Source organism: Suncus etruscus, chromosome 19, assembly GCF_024139225.1.
Source record: "Suncus etruscus isolate mSunEtr1 chromosome 19, mSunEtr1.pri.cur, whole genome shotgun sequence".
Lineage (NCBI taxonomy): Eukaryota > Metazoa > Chordata > Mammalia > Eulipotyphla > Soricidae > Suncus > Suncus etruscus.
Window position 1 is genome coordinate 30,523,834 of NC_064866.1, and position 17,645 is coordinate 30,541,478.

General features: G+C 38.8%; 1 pseudogene; it reads left to right on the plus strand.

Moving 5' to 3' along the window:
* Positions 1-19: 19 nt before the first annotated feature.
* LOC125997728 (uncharacterized) lies at positions 20-112 on the plus strand (annotated as a pseudogene).
* Positions 113-17,645: the final 17,533 nt, after the last annotated feature.

Here is a 17,645-nt window from a genome sequence, read left to right on the forward strand (position 1 = left end):
AGTTAGAGGCAAGAAAAAATAATAAATATATAAAAGTGGAATGATACAGAGAAGATTAGCATGGCCACTGAGCAAGGATAACATGCTAATTCATGAAACATTCCATAGTTTTGGTGTATTTTTTCATTATGTATATTTCTTTATGTGTATTTCCCTATTTCAATGTAGTTTTGCCCCCTTTGAACTTGTCTAGTAGAAAATATTAGTTTTAATACATAATGTGTATTTTCTGGGAGCTGTGCTGTTACTAGACCCATGTATCAAAAATTGTTAGGCATGTTATTAATACTCCCTAGTGCCCCAATAGTATTCTGTGGCATTATTTTTTTCCTTTTTACATGATCCCAATAAAATGATGAAATCTTCAATAAGGAAGTTAATATTTATTAGAAATAGGGACTCCAAAATTTATATGTTGCAGGTGGCCTTCCATTCCGATATTTGTCATGATGACTTGACTTAGGCTTCAGTTGCTCAGAGGTTGGCCATACACCCCCAAAACTTGAGTCCCATAATCAGAACTGGCCTGGGCTTCTGCACCACACCAAGCAATAACCTACAACTAGGACAGTCTTACATGCTGCCTTGGCACTGACTTGCACCAGGGTGGGCTTCTATGCCACCCTGACGATGACTTGGAAACAGCAACGACTTGCAACCAGGTGAGTTTGCAAGCCATGATACCTGATGGTAAAATGAAACCAGGAAATGCTTTGTGACACCCTGACAAAACATAGGACCTGTGAAAACCAAGATCTCTAATTACAGAAATGTGACTTTGACAACTACTATAAAGAAAACTTTTCCTAGGATCTAGAAGAAAAATCCTGGGGTTAGACAAATTTAGACTGCCTGAAGCCTGTAGTTGATTATAAGACCATATGCTTCATGGGTAGTAAGGACACCCTGCTCTTATGCTGAAAGTTTTCCCCCAACTTTTACTGTGACTATGCAAATTAATAGCCTCTAGCTCCTTTCTGAGGGTTCCTGCCTCTTGGAAAGAACAATAAAATGAGACTTTTGTAGCCCTTTTCAATTTTTTGTTTACACTCTGCTTTTGCCCAGAGAAAAGGCATTCCCCAACTTCCTCTTTCTTTTTACCAAGCCCTTTGACTTGTTAAAGTCCACCTGGATAGGTATTTTTATCTCTCACTTGACCTTCCTCCTACCAGTTGAAGTTGAACAAATAAAGAAAGAAAGGTCAGCTTTGTGGTCCCATGGAGACTACAAGGTGAGAAGCCACCAACTCCATAATTCTTTCCTGACTGGCATGGTTTATTAATTTGTACACTACCTTGCATCAGACCAATCACCCAGGATTGGAAATAGGGTGAGTGGATTTATGTTACATATCTTCATCAGGAAGTTTACCGCAGGAGATGGAGAAATAGGACAGGAAGGGGAGCATAGTAACAATTTGAAAGGAAGTGGCCACTCCGGAGCAGGAGGGAGTTCTAAAAGGTGCATAGTATTCCATTGTGTGGATATACCACACCTTTGTTATCCACTCATTTGTTGTTGGGCCTCTACAACCCTATCCTCTTTGGAAAGTTTCTCCAAAGCTGGCAAGGCTTCATACATTTATAATTAGTGAGTGTCAGCCAGGCATTCAGGCAGTCTCTGTTCTCACAAACTCGTTGTCCAATGTAAATGATGACCAGAATGTAGTCATGCTCTAGTCTTCTAGAAGACTCTCTAGAGAAGAAATCTTGGAGGGTCTGAGGCTATATCTAACTTGCCTCTGGGAGAGAGGTGGAGACATCTTTTTGAGGAGGTGAACCATGAGTTGAATTCATGGATAAACACTTGCCCAAATACATCTTTCAAGGGAAGTCGCAGTAGCAGAAAAAGAAATGGTAAAGATCAGAATAAAGTCATGAAGGTTAGAAACTCAGCTGTGTACCAGAAAATGCTAGTAGTTACAGAACTCTGGGTTACATAGCTCTAGAAAAAGAAGGAAAATGGTTAGATGTGAGAGGAGTGAGACCACTCCTCAGGAGTTGACTGCTCTCTATCTGTCTAGACAAAGAGGAGATGGTTAAGGATTCTATGCAAGAAAATTCCAGGTTCAGATATAAGTTTTAGTAAGACTGTGTTGGCTTCCATTGGAGGGAGCATTGCAGGAAGACTGAGCTTGGAGCTTCCCTAAGAAGCATCTGAGTAGTTGAGGTAAGAGATGATGAGGGCATTTTGGTAGCAAAAGTCATAAAAAAAAATCTGAGCAATTTTCTTTGAGCCTTGGAAAGTGCAAAAGTCTTTATAGGTGAGACACATGAGGTTTCCATGCACTGGGAGGAAGGTGAAGTTAAAAAAAAATCTAATGTGCGTTTTATGATTAAATTGTATCTTAGAATCTATGTGTTTGGCAGATAACTAACTATGCTTATCTATCTCTTCATTTTCTAAGCATTCACAGCTGTGACATAGAAGCAGTTAGGACTTGTCATCTCCCTAGAAAGCCTCCCAGAAGTGCTGTGCTTGATTTCTTGGATAAGATGTTTAATCATGTGATAACAGGATGGAAAAAAATAGAGTAGATTTAGTGATTGGTAACTTGCAAGTCCTTTTTGTGGTTCTTTTTTTTCAAGGCTGGTTGCAGGATTTGTGGTACAGTATCCTCTTATCCTAATAGATCCTGAGAAATGTTTTTCCATGAAAGGAGAGGTCTTGTTTCTGCCCTATCCCATTATCTGTGAGGCATCAAAACTGTACTACAAAGACTCTTGTAGTTCTACTGTTCAGATGTTGCTTATTTATTTATATAGCTCTCCATGATTTGGGTAGGGCCCTGGTGACTGCCTCTGGGGCCTGGAATAATTATGGTCTACTGTAGGGAGGTGGCATATTCATCATATTCTAACCATCTTTCCTCTTTGCTGGAAAGTAGCCATTAAGAGATATCTATCTTTGGTTTCATGTACATGGGAGAGAAGAGCATTAAATTGGAAGATGGATGGTTTCATGTTCTCAGAGTTAGCATCCACCCACTCTGAGACAGAGACCTCAGAGCCTCTGAGAACATGAGTCCCTGACTCACATTTGTCTACCTCAAGAATGATCAAGTGTAAGATGTTTTTACTTCTCCTCCCCATTTTTAATATGCTGACTAAATAAAGGCACTTCTAGGGAATCTATCTTTGAAGACTTTTTCACTCTTTTTATTAATAATCAATGAACATTCTGGAAGTGATTATGTTAGTGAGATAGTACAAAAGTTAAGGTGCTAGCCTTGTATATGGCCAACATTAGTTTGATCCTAAACACTACATAAAGTCCCTTGAACACTAGAAAATATACCCCAAGCACAGAGCCAAGAGTAAGCACTGAGCAACACTGAATGCGGCCAAAATATCAAATACAATATACAATGCAATATTTTATAGTGATAGATATAATATGATACCAAGGACCCATTGCCCTAAAATAACTATAATGTTTCAATTTTTCTTCTATCTTTATCATTAATATTGCTTAGTGAAATAGTTGTTTTGTACTATACTTTTCTTTGAAGAATTTTTATGGATAAATCATTTTATTTTATTCATTTTTATTGCTTTATTTAAGCACCATGGTTACAAATTTGTTCGTGATTTTCAGTCAAATAATGTATACTACCCTTTACCAGTGTATGTTTCCCATCATCAATGTCCCCAGTTTTCCTCCCATTTTACCCCCTGCCTACCTCTGGACCTCTGGCAGACATTTCACTTTGCAGTCTCTTTCTCTTTCTCTCTCTCTCTCTCTCTCTCTCTCTCTCTCTCTCTCTCTCTCTCTCTCTCTCTCTCTCTCTCTCTCTCTCTCCTCTCTCTCCTCTCTCTCTCTCTCCTCTCTCTCCTCTCTCTCCTCTCTCTCTTCTCTCTTCTCTCTCTCTCTCCTCTCTCTCTTCTCTCTTCTCTCTTCTCTCTCTCTCTCTCTCTCCTCTCTCTGTCCTGTTTAAAACATTGTGGTTTGCACTATCATTAATAAAGGAGTATCATCATTCAGATTACTTTACCCCCCTCTAGCAGCTTGTTTTTGTTCAGAGTGATCAGTTCCGACTATCATTGTCATTGTGGACCCTTATCTACCCTACTACAGTCCCGGCTCTTTATTGCAAGCTTCCTGCCATGAACTGTTCCTCCTGGCCCTCATCTCTATTGTCTCTGGATGTTATTACCATACTATTTTTTATTTTTAAGAATATTTTTATCTCACACAAATAAGTGAGATAATTTAACGTCTATCCCCTCCCTTCCACTCATTTCACTCAGCATAATAATCTCCATATCCATCATGTATTGTTTGCTCCCTATAAGATAATAGATGTCATAAGCTCAATTTCATTAAAAGTTTTTGATATTTAAACGTTCTATTTCAAGTAATAATGTATATCAAACTATATAAAGTGATAGTAAGTTTTACATGTATCTTCAATGATTTCAGTTTGGGGATGATTTTTCTTGCCATAGATTTCAACATATGGAACAAATAGGTCAAAGTCAAAGGTTTGGATAATTATGTGTTTTTGACATATCCTTTTCAATTGTTAAACTATTTTTGTCTACAGTGGAATACTCTTTAGCACCATGATTCTATTATTTTCAAATTTCATGATAATTTAAAATTAAATGTCATATTACTTATGTTTAGTTCCACACACCCTTCCTCCCGTTGATCCTAGTGAGGTGGAAGAGTTTCTGATCTCTTATCTATAATTGTTCATAAGCTTCCCAATTCCCCAATCTAGGATTTCAGGGGTTATTGGTGTTCATTAAGTACCTTTCTGCAGGATTCTTAAGATCCCTAAGCCCTCTCATGTTAGAGAAAGCAATCATTTTCACATTCAGAAAACAAGAGTACATCCATGCAGCTCTGTGTTCTTCATCTGCTTCTACAACTATCCCAGTTTTCTGGAGTTTCAGGTGACTGGACTTGGGTACATAATGGACTTCATTCCATAGTTCCATTTGGCCTCTATAATGGCCTCTATTCCTCTATAAAAGCCTACTGCCATTTGAATAATAAGGACTGTTAATAATGTCTTAGCTTGCTCTGTGTGCCAAAGCCATTTCATTCATTTGTTGTTAGGGGTGGACTTATGCCCTCCTCAACAATTAGGTTCCTCTTCTGGAATAAAGAGCAGCAAAGAGCAGTGATATTGGAATATGGACAGTGAGACAATGATCCCAGATCCTGAAATACTTGCTTCTATAGTACTCTCTTGAATTTTTTCCCAGTCCCATCTTTATACCTTTTTCAGAAGTCTATGTAAATATATTTTGTGAATCAAGTAAACTAGTTTTGGGTGAACTTTCTAGCCACATAGAAATAATTTTTACTAATCTATCTGATTAAATATTTTCCTGTTAATTCCTGATTTAAGTCAACCAGAGTTATTTTTATATATTATATAGTTTTGCTTTTGAAGATTTATAGATTCATCAATGTTTTCAAAAGCAGATCTCAAGTGCCTTTTCCTGGAATTCTCTCTATGGCGATAAGTTACATAATCACAGTTTAGAATCAAAGATAGAACTAACACTGGTGTAATCCAGGTCTTCTTTTCAATTTTTTTGTTTAACAAATACTTTCTGGGCTTATGAATGCAAGTTAGAACTTGATTTCTGTGTCTGACAATCATGTCAATTAACTTTAGATATAACATGACATGCATAACCAAGTGTGTTGCTTTCTCCTAATTACATTCTCACATTTTCTAGATCCCAGTAAATCAAGCATTTAGATAGTGTTAGCATTTTGATTGTAAAAATATTTTAACACCAATATTATTGGCATCATCATTCCTTTTACAGAGAGGAGAGAGCAAGGACTCAGAGGACTTGCTACAGATCACAGAGTTATTAGGGAGCAGAAGCAGAGTTTAATATCATACAATCTATTTTCAGAGTGATACTCCCAAGCCTTATGCAATGCTAAGAACAAGTATATGGTTTCTTTTTCTGAACCTTCTTCAATGTCCCACTTCCACTTCCCTTAAATTTCTACATGCTCATTGAGGTTCTTGAGACTGGACCCACCTATCCTATTTATGTCCTATTCTTCCTCTAAGAACCATATCAGAGGAGAGGCCCATCTTAAAGGTCATGATGGTGGATGCCTGGGGTCATGATCTCACTGTTTAGAGTTTTCTTCTTGGTGATTTGGTGTTGGGAAAAAAAACAAAAAAAAATCTGCCTTTACTTCCAAATAAAACCAAAGACCAAGAGAGAGAAGAACGTATTGAGCAGCAGTGGAACATTTACTTGTCAGTTCATGGCTTCAGCACTCAGCCCCCCTTGGTGAGCATGGTGAACGTGAGATGGTAGCTTAATTGTGCCCATGTTCCTTTACTTTGAGCATGGTGACTTTGAGCATGGTGGACATGGTGTTGTGCATGGTGGGCATGGGTCACATTTAGAAGCACAGGGCTTGCTCTTACAGCAAGGAGGTGGGCATGTGGGAGGGCATGGACATGGGCAGGGGCATGGTGGGCATGGCTGGCACTTTGGTGGTGGTGGGCACGGATCCCATGAAGCCCATTGTAGTAGCTTCTTTAAACCGCTAGCTGGACTGTTGACTTCACACCTGGGATCACAGCAGTTCCTGGGGTCACTTGACATTCTTCAATGACTTTCTGAGTCCTGCAAAGGTAGAAAAACAGATTTAACATAGGAGGCTATACTGGTTCCTGGAGAGAACTTGTACAACCTTTTCTATTCTCCTACTTTCTGTGTATCCTTACCCTGAAGGAAACCTTCCCCTAGGGTGTGTAGGTTAAATTCTCATTGTATACTGTTCCTATCTTTAAAGGTCCTCTCCTAACATCTCTACTCTTACTTTTTCTTTTCACTTGCTCTTATTTCCAGTTCATAAATCCTAGTAAAAGTTAATCAAGGCTCTTTCCCAACCATAGAACTGTTTTTCAACCCTGCATTTTTCACAAGGTTGGTATCTTCTATAATCTCATTTATTTTATTTCACTTAAACCTGTTCCGACCCAATCTTATCACAGAATGACTGAGTAGGAAAAACTCATGTTTGCCTTTTTCTGTGATGACAGCAGATTAATAGAAAACTTGGATTGATGGTCTTGAAAATTGACCTGACATCCTAACAAAGATTACACAGACAAGAAAATAATAACAGCAACCCAGATGAATTGGAGGTACCATCACTCTGAAAGGAACCCCACTGAAGGGCAATAGGTTGAGATCAGGTTGAGATCCTCTAAGATTTTGACCCATTAGGGCTCAGGCTATAAAGTCAGTCAGTCTCTTGGGAAGTTCAAGTATGAACCTAACTGGATATTTTATGCTGACTTGTGCACTGTAATTTAATGCTCAATAAAATATTTGGGTATAGTTCACATACATTTGAGGGGGCACACCCAACAGCACTTAGGGGTTACTCCTGGCTCTGTGCTCAAAAATCGCTTCTGGAAGGCTCTGAGGACCACGTGTGATGCCGGGAATTGAACCCCCGCTTCATCCCTGTTCAGCTGCGTGCACAGCAAATGCCCTACTGCTGTGCTATTGCTCCGGCCCCAGTTCACAAACATTTTAAATGACATTCTCATCATACCGAAGTGCTCTATTTGTCATAAATTCTTCTGGTTTCCAACAATCAAGAAGAATTTTTGTGTGTTTTTTTATTTTACATTTATGTTTTTTGGGTTTTGTTTATTTTTTTACCACACCTCACAGCACTCAGAGGTTACTTTCTGCTCTGCACTCAGAAATTACTACTGGAAAGCTCTGTGGACCATGTGGGATGTGAGGATCTAATCCAGGTCAGTCATGTGCAAGGCAAATGCCTATCTGCTTTGGCCCCTAGAAGAATTTTTTTTTCTTCTGGAGCTGTAGCCACTTTGTGGGCTGAATATTTTTGTCTGTAGGCAGGCCAGGAACTAGACATACAATGCAAAGCCCCTTCTAAGTCTTGACATCATTTCCAAATCTGCCTATATTTATGTATACTTAATATGCAGTTTTTTATTTATATTTGTACAGTTTATAGGTGTTCTGTGAGAATATAATCCAATAGGAACTTAGTTCACCATAGAAGTAGCACTCTTAATTAAAATTCAAATGCTTTACATAATGTATAAGAACTGACAGAATCTTGCTCCTATCTACCTCTCATAATATATTCACTCCATTTTCCATTTGCTCTTAATTTACTAACCATACTTGCCTTCCATAAACGTTCCAAACTAGTTGTCCTTTAGGACTATTTTGCTTTTTTTTGTTGTTTTTGCTGTTGTTGCCATTTTTCCCATTCTTAAAACTCTGATCCTCTTTATTCACATGGTAGTTCATTTTCATTGTTTTATACATCAAATGATAAAAAAAAATAAAAGCAATGTTCTGAAGAGCAAGTAAGTTTGACCAGATTGCATTGCCAAGGTTTCCATAATGCTGAAGGCATCAAGTTGATTAGTGGTACTACCAGGAAGTTGGAGCTTTGGGCTTAGAGTAACACCCAAACCCTGCTGGGTATAGTCCAAAAGCTAAAACAAAACAAAAAAAATGGCTTCCTTGATACAACTAAAGAATTTCTATATGAACACCTCTCCATCTTTCAGGAGAAAGAATGGTACAGTTGAGTGGAACTGGGTACCATGGACTTTTGTCAATCTTGTCAAAATCTTGTCATGCCCAAGTCCTTCAAAATTTGAGGGTTTAAAAAAATTTTTAAATTAGGGGCCAGAGTGATAGTTCAGCAGTAGAGCATTTGCCTTGCATGTGGCCACCCCTGCAAAGACCCAGGTTCGATTCCCAGCATCCCATATGGTCCCAGGAGTCTGCCAGGAATGATTTCTGAGCACAAAGCCAGGAGTAAGCCCTGAGCATCATCAGGTATGACCAACCCCTTCCTCAAAATTTTTTAAATTAAAAAAAATTGGGGGGAATTTGTTCATCACAAGACTGGGAGCTGGAAGGTAGTTGAATCTCTACCCATTGTTTAAACTCCAGTGATTAAGGTAAGGGAAGGAGCCAAAGAGGAGATAGAACAGAAAATTAATATTTATCTGTATTATATGTTAGAATGACAAATATTTTAAAAATAAAACCCTTTCCCTCCTCCCATTACTAAATTTTTCACTGAGTTATGTCTCTCTGACGGACTCCAACTTCTAGAAGCAGTCAGAGCTTATCAATCCTCACTGACATTTCTCCCAAGTTATATCTAATTTACAATTTTTATTTCCTTTAACAATAAACAAATAAAATATACCCAATGTAGATTTAAAATAATTAAGACTTTCAAGATAGAAGACAATTCAAAAGGCTAGAATGTGTGTCTGAATGGGAACAGAGATCATGAATTTTCTCCTCAGCATCACATGGACCCTAATCACATCCTTTGTGGCCATGGTAGTCCCCAGAATCTTTGGGTGAGCAGCACTTCATTATCTGGTTCAAATATTGAATGATATAGTCCTACACAATCAAATTGAGTCACTGGGAGTGGCTCCAGATCACTTGAATGCTGCTTAAAAATCTCTCCCACAAATTTATTAAGATGTTTTGGAGAGGCAGATCATGAATATGAACTCCACAATAGTTTAGACTCTCTTTTTCCATAGTATAATCCTGGTTCTTGCTACCTAGAACAAGGGGAAACTTTCCAACATAAACATCCTCTAGACTCAGGGTGCTATAGGTCAGTCCTAGAAAAGAAAAAATCAAAGAAACTATTTTCAGTCATCCAAATTTAACTCACCCCTTTGTATTTGTAGTGAACTTGTCAAGTATTTGAGTTAGATGACTATGCCTGGGAAGATGGAATTTCCTCTCTGGTTCCACTGTCTGGCTCTGAGAAAGTTGGGGAAAGGGAACCCCTACTTATGATGTCAGTATTGCATCATTAAGAAGCAATTGATGACTGGAACTCTCAGCTTAACTCACAGCTTTGAATGAGAAAATAGATTATAACTAATTACATCCATTTATTTTAATCTCCTATGTGATAAGATAGGACTGTTCACTTGAAAGCAGGAGAAAAATCTCTAGGAGTGCAAAGTCTTCTATCTTTCCCTTTCAACTTTTAGTCCGTTGAATTTATCACCTCACATTCCATAGACCAGGTACAGAAATAATTTAGCTTTTTGGAGGGGCCACACCTGGTGATGTTAAGGGACTATTCCTGATTCTATGTCCAAGAGTAGATTTGAAGTGCTCAGGTGTTCACATTTTGGTACCAGGAATGGAACTAGAGTGGCCACAGGTAAAGTTAGTGCCTTAACTCTTGTCCTATCTCAAGCCTTTTATGAACTTCTTTTCTCACAGTGCCTCTGCCTGTAATTTTTTGGATTCCACTATTGAATTTTAAATAGGTACATATAGCAATCCTTGATATTCCTGCACCTGTTGTGAGTAATTTGTCAGTTTGATGACCCTGACAACTAACCTGTTGGGTTAAGCCCAGATTTTACCATAGAGAGATTGGATTTGCTCTGAGAAAGCTTCTTCCTTTCCTTTTAAAGGCCTGGCCTCTGTATCTTTGTGTTTGGATTTGGCCTCTGTATCTTTGTGGTTGGAAGAAGGGTCTACTGGAGTTGTTATAGGAGTTGCTATGGGAGTGGAAAGTGAAGCTAAGACATAGAAACTATGAATTTAGATCTAGTGAGTTTATTTTGGCTGACATTTACTAATGCAGAAAGATAATTTTGATTAAAACTCTGATGTGACAGTTTTCCAAGTGATGAAAGGTATTATTTGACAGAAAAGCCTGGAATGGATTAGGAATGATGAACATTCTCCAAATCTGAAATACAGTGACAAAAGAAAGAAGGTTCCAACAAATGTAATACCTGTAGTGAGGCAAATTTGGGGGATTTTTTTGTTGGTGATTTGATATAAGAAATTGCAAAAAGGTAACTCCTTGGGCATCAATGGACACTGAGGAAACAGGAGTTCTGGAAGATGAGTTTGAGTCTGAGAATATCAAGTGTAGTTTCAAGGAGCACTATCATGGTTCCTAGACAAATGGCCCTGGCCCCTGTGCTATTAATTTTCTCTGAAGTCTATGAGTCATACAAATATCTTAGATCTTGAGTTCATTTCTGTCCTTCACTTGACTAGTGAGTATATCAGAGTGACCAGGTTCAGAGAGAGGAGAGAAAATAGAAGGGCTTCTGAGAGAATGGGGCATTCAAATTTAGTAAAGATAAACAGTTTTCTATAAAATCAAAAACACAAATAAAGTTGAATGAAAAGAGAGGATGAGAACTGAAATACCTGTTACTGTGATAATTAATATTAGACTCTTCATCTTGATGTCTCTACTCATTTCCTTACCTCTATAATTTTATTCAGAGTTTCATCTTTCAGAACTGTTGAGAAGCAGTTTTCATATTCATTTAAGGAGACCCTACTCTACATCAAAGCTAGATTATCTAAATATGAAGAAGGCAGGCAGACATTTGTAACAATTAAGACACAAAAAAATAGTGTGGTTTTAACTGGTATTTTTTTAGTCTCTCCTCGTTTTCCCTCTTCTTTTTTATTTTTATTTTTTGATCATTAGTTTACACCGAATTAAAATCTATCATTCATTGGACTTTTATAATTTTCCATTGTATTTTCAGTCTTGAAGATCTCTCTTTAGTTCAAAGACCCCCACCAGTGTTGCATTTCATATCCTCCCTCTCACCCTCATATGGTACAAAGATAAAATAGTCTTATTGAATGACTGATTTTCACAAGAAGAGTGACTGGAAGGTAAAAGGTCGGTACCGTAAATGATATCTGACCTACTCAGGGGCAAGTAGAAATAATAACTCGGGAGTCATATCTATTGGGTTACAATTCTGTCTTTATCCTTAACACATATAAATCTATAGTTATGCATCACTTAAGTGGTGTGATCTGAGAACTGTGTTGATATGAGAAAAAATATTAACTAGTACAATTACACAAATCTACGGAGTAGCCTCAGCTATATGTTGTAGCTTATTGGAGTGACCACTGCTTAAGATGACACATATTTAGCTTTGTTGTTGACTTAAATGTTAACATAAGGTTGTCTTTAACCTTTCTAAAAATTTCTTCAGTATAAAATATGACAATAGTAGTATCTATACTAGAATAATATGTAATGTATAGAGTATGCACACCCTGTCAGGCATATTTCCAGATGCAGCTGACTCTATTATGGGAATCTCAAAGTCGTGTAGCCTCCTGATCACCCAGAACCTCCAATTTGTAGCAAGCGCCCACCCTGGACTAAGAGAGAAAAAAGAGAGTTAGTGATGTTGAATTCATTATTAATTATAAAGTCCTAGTGGTGGATGGATGGATGGATGGATGGATGGATGGATGGATGGATGGATGGATGGATGGATGGATGAATGAATGGATGGATGGATGGATGGATGGATGGATGGATGGATGGATGGATGGATGGATGGATGAATGGATGGATGGATGGATGGATGGATGGATGGATGGATGGATGGATGAATGGATGGATGGATGGATAGTGAGGCCCTTCTCAGTCCATCCCGGTGCCTGCAGCCTCTACAGCCTAGTAGGTCTGTAGGTATCAGGGTAACAGCGAAGAAATGATCCACAGGCAGTCAGATGAAGTTTCAGGAGACATCAGCTTTATTACAAGGCCCTAACAGCCATGTGCATATTCCTCAAATGGTCTTTAAACTAAGCAGCCTTTTTCCTGCTCCTGCATGCAGCCAACCTATCTCTGATATCCTTCCTGCTGTATATCTTTTCCTGATGCTTCTCCCCTCACCCCTCCACTTAGGCCACTCTTCATTATTGATCACAGAACCCTCCCAGCTTGGGAGGGTCTCCTTATCCAGGTAAGAAAGGCAGGAAGTTGGGGGAGGGGTACTGGAGTCTGGGTCCTGCCTCTACCACCAGCCCAGGGGGTTCTGAGAGGAAAAGATACTAAGGTGGTGGGGTGGGGGGTGGGGAGGAGTCCCAGGTTCAAAAAAGAAAGAGAGATGAATAGATACAAAGTAAACAGCATCTCTCTGATGTTTTATCTCTGCACCCTTAATCCCAACCCCAGATCAGCAGGAGCTGCTCTGATCACTATTCTGGGCCTCCCTTAATGGAACAAGTTTTTCCTTTTATATCAGGCATGACAAGGGGACATATCCGAGGGGTGTGTCCAGGTTCAAGTGTCATTACAGTGGGGGTATGGAAGGGGTGTGTCCAAGTCCAACTGCCATTACATCAACACTTTCCTGATGAGCTATTCTAGAAACAAGAAACCACAAATGTTGATTTCTCTATCCCTAGTGCCTAATGCATGGCCTACCTATTTCGTCACTCAAGAGTTAATACTTATTTTCAATGAAGAAATGTAATTGTATTATTTTAAAGTTTTATCCTGCTTTTATCTCAAATGGAAATGTCCCGCTTTTACTTTATTTCTAGGTCCAACTTAAAAACCCTGCATCCACCTTCTTTAGTGCTCTGGTTATCGTTATCTACAGACTTTCCCAGACAACTCCCTGAAACTCCATGAGTTCACATATTGTGCTGCAAAGTAATAACTGTGGATAGTTCTGTATCCGTTTTTACACATCCTCAACTCCAGGAAAAGATTTTCTTCTTATTTGTCTTTGCACTTTTGTTGAAAGACATGCTGTGCATTTCTGGGCCTGAACCAGACTGCAGGAAAGATAGTGCAAACACAATTTAATCTGAAGGCAAAACCTCCAGATGCTCTTATTTCTGGAAACATCCCTGCGTAGGATGCCAGATTGTCCATAGCTAATGTATGATCCAGGAGAATCCGTAGCTTGGGCTCTATCCTTAGAAATTAAAAAATGCCTGTGTCACAGAGAACTTATATAGAACCTAAAAACCTCTCATTTTTCTGTAATGCTATGTAAATGACACCCATTAATTAAAGTACTGCATACTGGATATGAAAGTCCCCATCTCTTTGGTCTGAGCTCCTCTGCATCGTAATTTCCATGTCCACTAGAGACAACTGGCACCCGAACAGGGACCTGAAGCCACAGATAAAAATGTCAGGTATCGAGGATGCTTACTGTGGAAATCACTAGTAACCGTGACTCTTAGAGATGGGACCATCTTCTTCTTGGCTTTCTACTTTCACTTTGCTTTTTCTTGAACTCTTTCATGATCAGGGAGCTAAAGTTTCTTTAAAGAAAATAATTAACTGCCTGGAGATAGTGGCAGAATTTAATCCTTGGTTCACAGATGAAAGCTATCCTCAATTTGGATACCTGGGAATGGGTGTTAATAATATGACCAGAGCTTATAAGAAGGGAAAAAAGATTACAGCCCAGTTCTGGGCAACTTGGGCTTTGATAAAGATAGCAGTTTCTGCCACAGACAGTAAATTATATTTTAGCCCAGGGGAAAAAATCATACTGATCAGGCCTCCTTTCATGAATATCAACTGGATGAGGAGGTCTTGGTAAAAGCTAGGGATGAAGTGCAAAATACTGTGCTGTCCCAAATCACATCCCTACAAAGAAGGGAGTAATTTTAAAAGCAGGTGACTCAGAGAAACGTGTCCCAATTACATTTATGGCCCCTTTGTATGTTGTTAAGAGATTCCAGGACATGACCCCAGAGAGTATTTAAAAGCCTTGGAGTCCCCCTTTGCCCTTCCTAAGGAGCTGCCTTGGTAACAGAAAGGGCTGAGCAATTCCAAAAACAATATGAACATTCAAAAGAGTATATGAAGAGAGGAATTTACCCTAAGATCCCCTCTGTTCCCCCTAAGAAAACTACCAAAATGCTTTCATGGCTGGGCTGGACTTAGGGTCTCTTTCCTTAACAGAGGATGGAATAGAATAATACCTCAGAGGTGAAGGATGGGAACTAGAAAAGGAAAAAAAGGTGAGAGGGCAAAAGATCATCATCACTAAAAAGAAGCCAGCAGAGGGAGAGTCCTCCATATTGAGCCATTATCAATTAACAGTGGGTTGTAAGATTAACCCAGTTGACTTATACTCTCCTCTGGCAAAACAGTTAGGGAAGGCCATGATTTGTTTATGCAATTTCTGGTACTTATTAGAAATCAGGGAATCCCTCAGGCTGAAGCCGTCCATGTGGGATTGTCAGCAGAAGCGATGAAGAAATTCATAAAGAGCATTCACTTCTAAGGACCCAATTCTCTGATTTTATATTGAGATGGTAGCAGAATGGTCTGATACTAATTTGTGGATTTTTTATGATTGGAACATGATTGCTAGAACTTCCCTTTTACTGAACAGCATAAGCAGTGGAGAACATGATTCTCCGAGGAAGTGCACATCATAGGCATGGAAAACACTAAACATGAAAACCCATGACATAGAACAAGATCTAATAATGACCTGAATGGGAGTGTCCAGTGCTATACAAGCTCAAATATACCACTGTACTTATCTTTTGTTTTTTTGACTCAGACCAATATGGCTGCTTTGACAGCAAGACAAAGGATTGAAAAGGGAGGTGTCAGTTCCAGTTATTTAAAGGTTGTTCAGCAAAAAAAATCAGCCATATATGGCCGTTATCTCTCAACTCTTAAGATCCATTCGAGGTTAGAGAAAATGATCTGAGAGAAAGATCACTCTTAAAATTGGCTTATAATAATGCTAATGTGATTGTCTGGCAGCCATCCAGCAGTAATCTATGATGCAGCCACTTTACTAGATTATTTACTGGTGTGCCTAGAAGATGGCAGCATCTAGCATAAATGATGGCAAATGTTTAAGCTGTGAAATAATAAAAAGAGAGAAACAAAATAAATATTTCCAATGCGGTCAAATGTTTCTGTCTTAAAGCTGGTCATTCTAAGATTTGCCACCAATCGGTTAGTAAACAACAATTCTTCCTTCATGTAGCCCTATCCCCTGATTCTCGATGCCGGAAAGGAAACCATTGCATTAGGAATTGCCACTTCCAGTATATATTCCCAGGAGTTGGGGACCAACAACAACCCCCCAATCTTTTATTGGCTGGGCAAAAGGCATTTCTAGGCCTGAATCTCACAACACAGAGCAGGGCTGCTGTTGATCTGCTAGCTAAGGAGAAAATTACTATGTTGCCTGGAGCCCCTTTAGTCTGTGTGGCAACTGGAGCTTAGGACTCATTTTAGGAAAATCTAGCCTGAAATTTCAAGAACTACAAGTCCACTCAGGAGTCATTGACGCTGACTATGAAGGCAAGCTTAAAGTCCTATCATCTGCCAACAGGTTTTGGGACATTGAGATTAATGATCCCATAGCTCAATTTCTCTTTAGTCCCCTCTTTCCCATAGGACACTGAACAGTCTAGGACAGGAGGCTTCAGGGAAACAAAAACTCAAGTCTATTGGATGGAGACCCTTATCCATGTTCATCGCCCCTTATGACTGTGATTATTAAAGGATGAAAACTTGAGGATTTGGTTCATAATGGGCAGATGGATTAATTATAATAAAAGAGGGAGACTTCAACTTGGCACACAAAAATTAACAATATTGACATGAACAGGATTGGGTCTGTCACCTCCCACAATAGTAAAATATGTATAGGATTTTATAAATTCTAAGGGACAAAAAAGTCATGGTGAAGTCATATATTTTACCAGTTCTTTTTTATTTTTGGAGAAAGGACCTACTACAATAATGGGGTGCCCGCATTTATGTCCCTTTGGCATCTCCCAGCTATGGGGAACCTCTGATTTAAAAAAAAAAAAAACCAGCAGTCTTTTTCACAGGGGCCTTGGTAAGTACTTTGAAATATGTTTCTAAGATACACTGGAAATCAGACTTGCCTATCTGGATCAATCAATGTCCCTATCTAGTGAAAAGATCCAGGCCCTAAACGCCCTAATGAAAAAGCAGTTAGGCTGGGGACACATTTAATCTTCCCTCTCCTTTTCAATTATCTGATGTTTATGATAAAAAAGAAATCAAGTGAATGGAGGCACTTATTGACTTAAGAAAAATTAATGAAGGCATGACTACTATACGAGCATTATAGTCAGGATTGCCTCTTGCTTCTGCCATTCCATAAGAATGGCCACTCACTGCCATTGATCTGCAGACTGTTTCTTTACTATTCCCCTTCATCTAGATAATGCTTTGCATTTATCCTTTTCAGTCCCTTCCTTTAGTAATCAACATTCCTATCAGAGATTTCAGTGGAAAGTATTGCATCAGGGTATGGCTAACTCCCCAACCAATGGGGACACTTTGTGTCCCAAGCCATAGAGCTAGTACACTAATGCGACTGCAACACCCCAAGGCAATGAAACTTCAATATATGGATGACATCTTGGTAGCTGCTCCCTCTACTGACAAAATGCAGGCAGGTCTAGGGAAAATATTACCAACTTTTGGCCTGATTGTTGCACCAGAAAAAATATTGATTGCAGTTCCTTGGAAATATCTGGACTGTGTTGTTGGTAGTATTACGGTCAGACCACAAGTTATATCTATCACGCAAAACTCGCTTAAAACCTTCAATGATTTTTTTAAAGACTGTTGGGATATATTAATTTTTTGGTTTGCAAAACCTCTTTTGCACGCTAGAGGGCCCTCATGTACTTGTTAGTCCTTAATTATCAGAGGCCAAGCAGAAATTGAAGGAAGCAGAAGTAGCCTTAAAAATGCACTAGGAATCAAATTAAGAGGAGTTGAGGAACTAACCACGAAAACTTCAAAAAAAAAAATAACTTAAGAAAGAA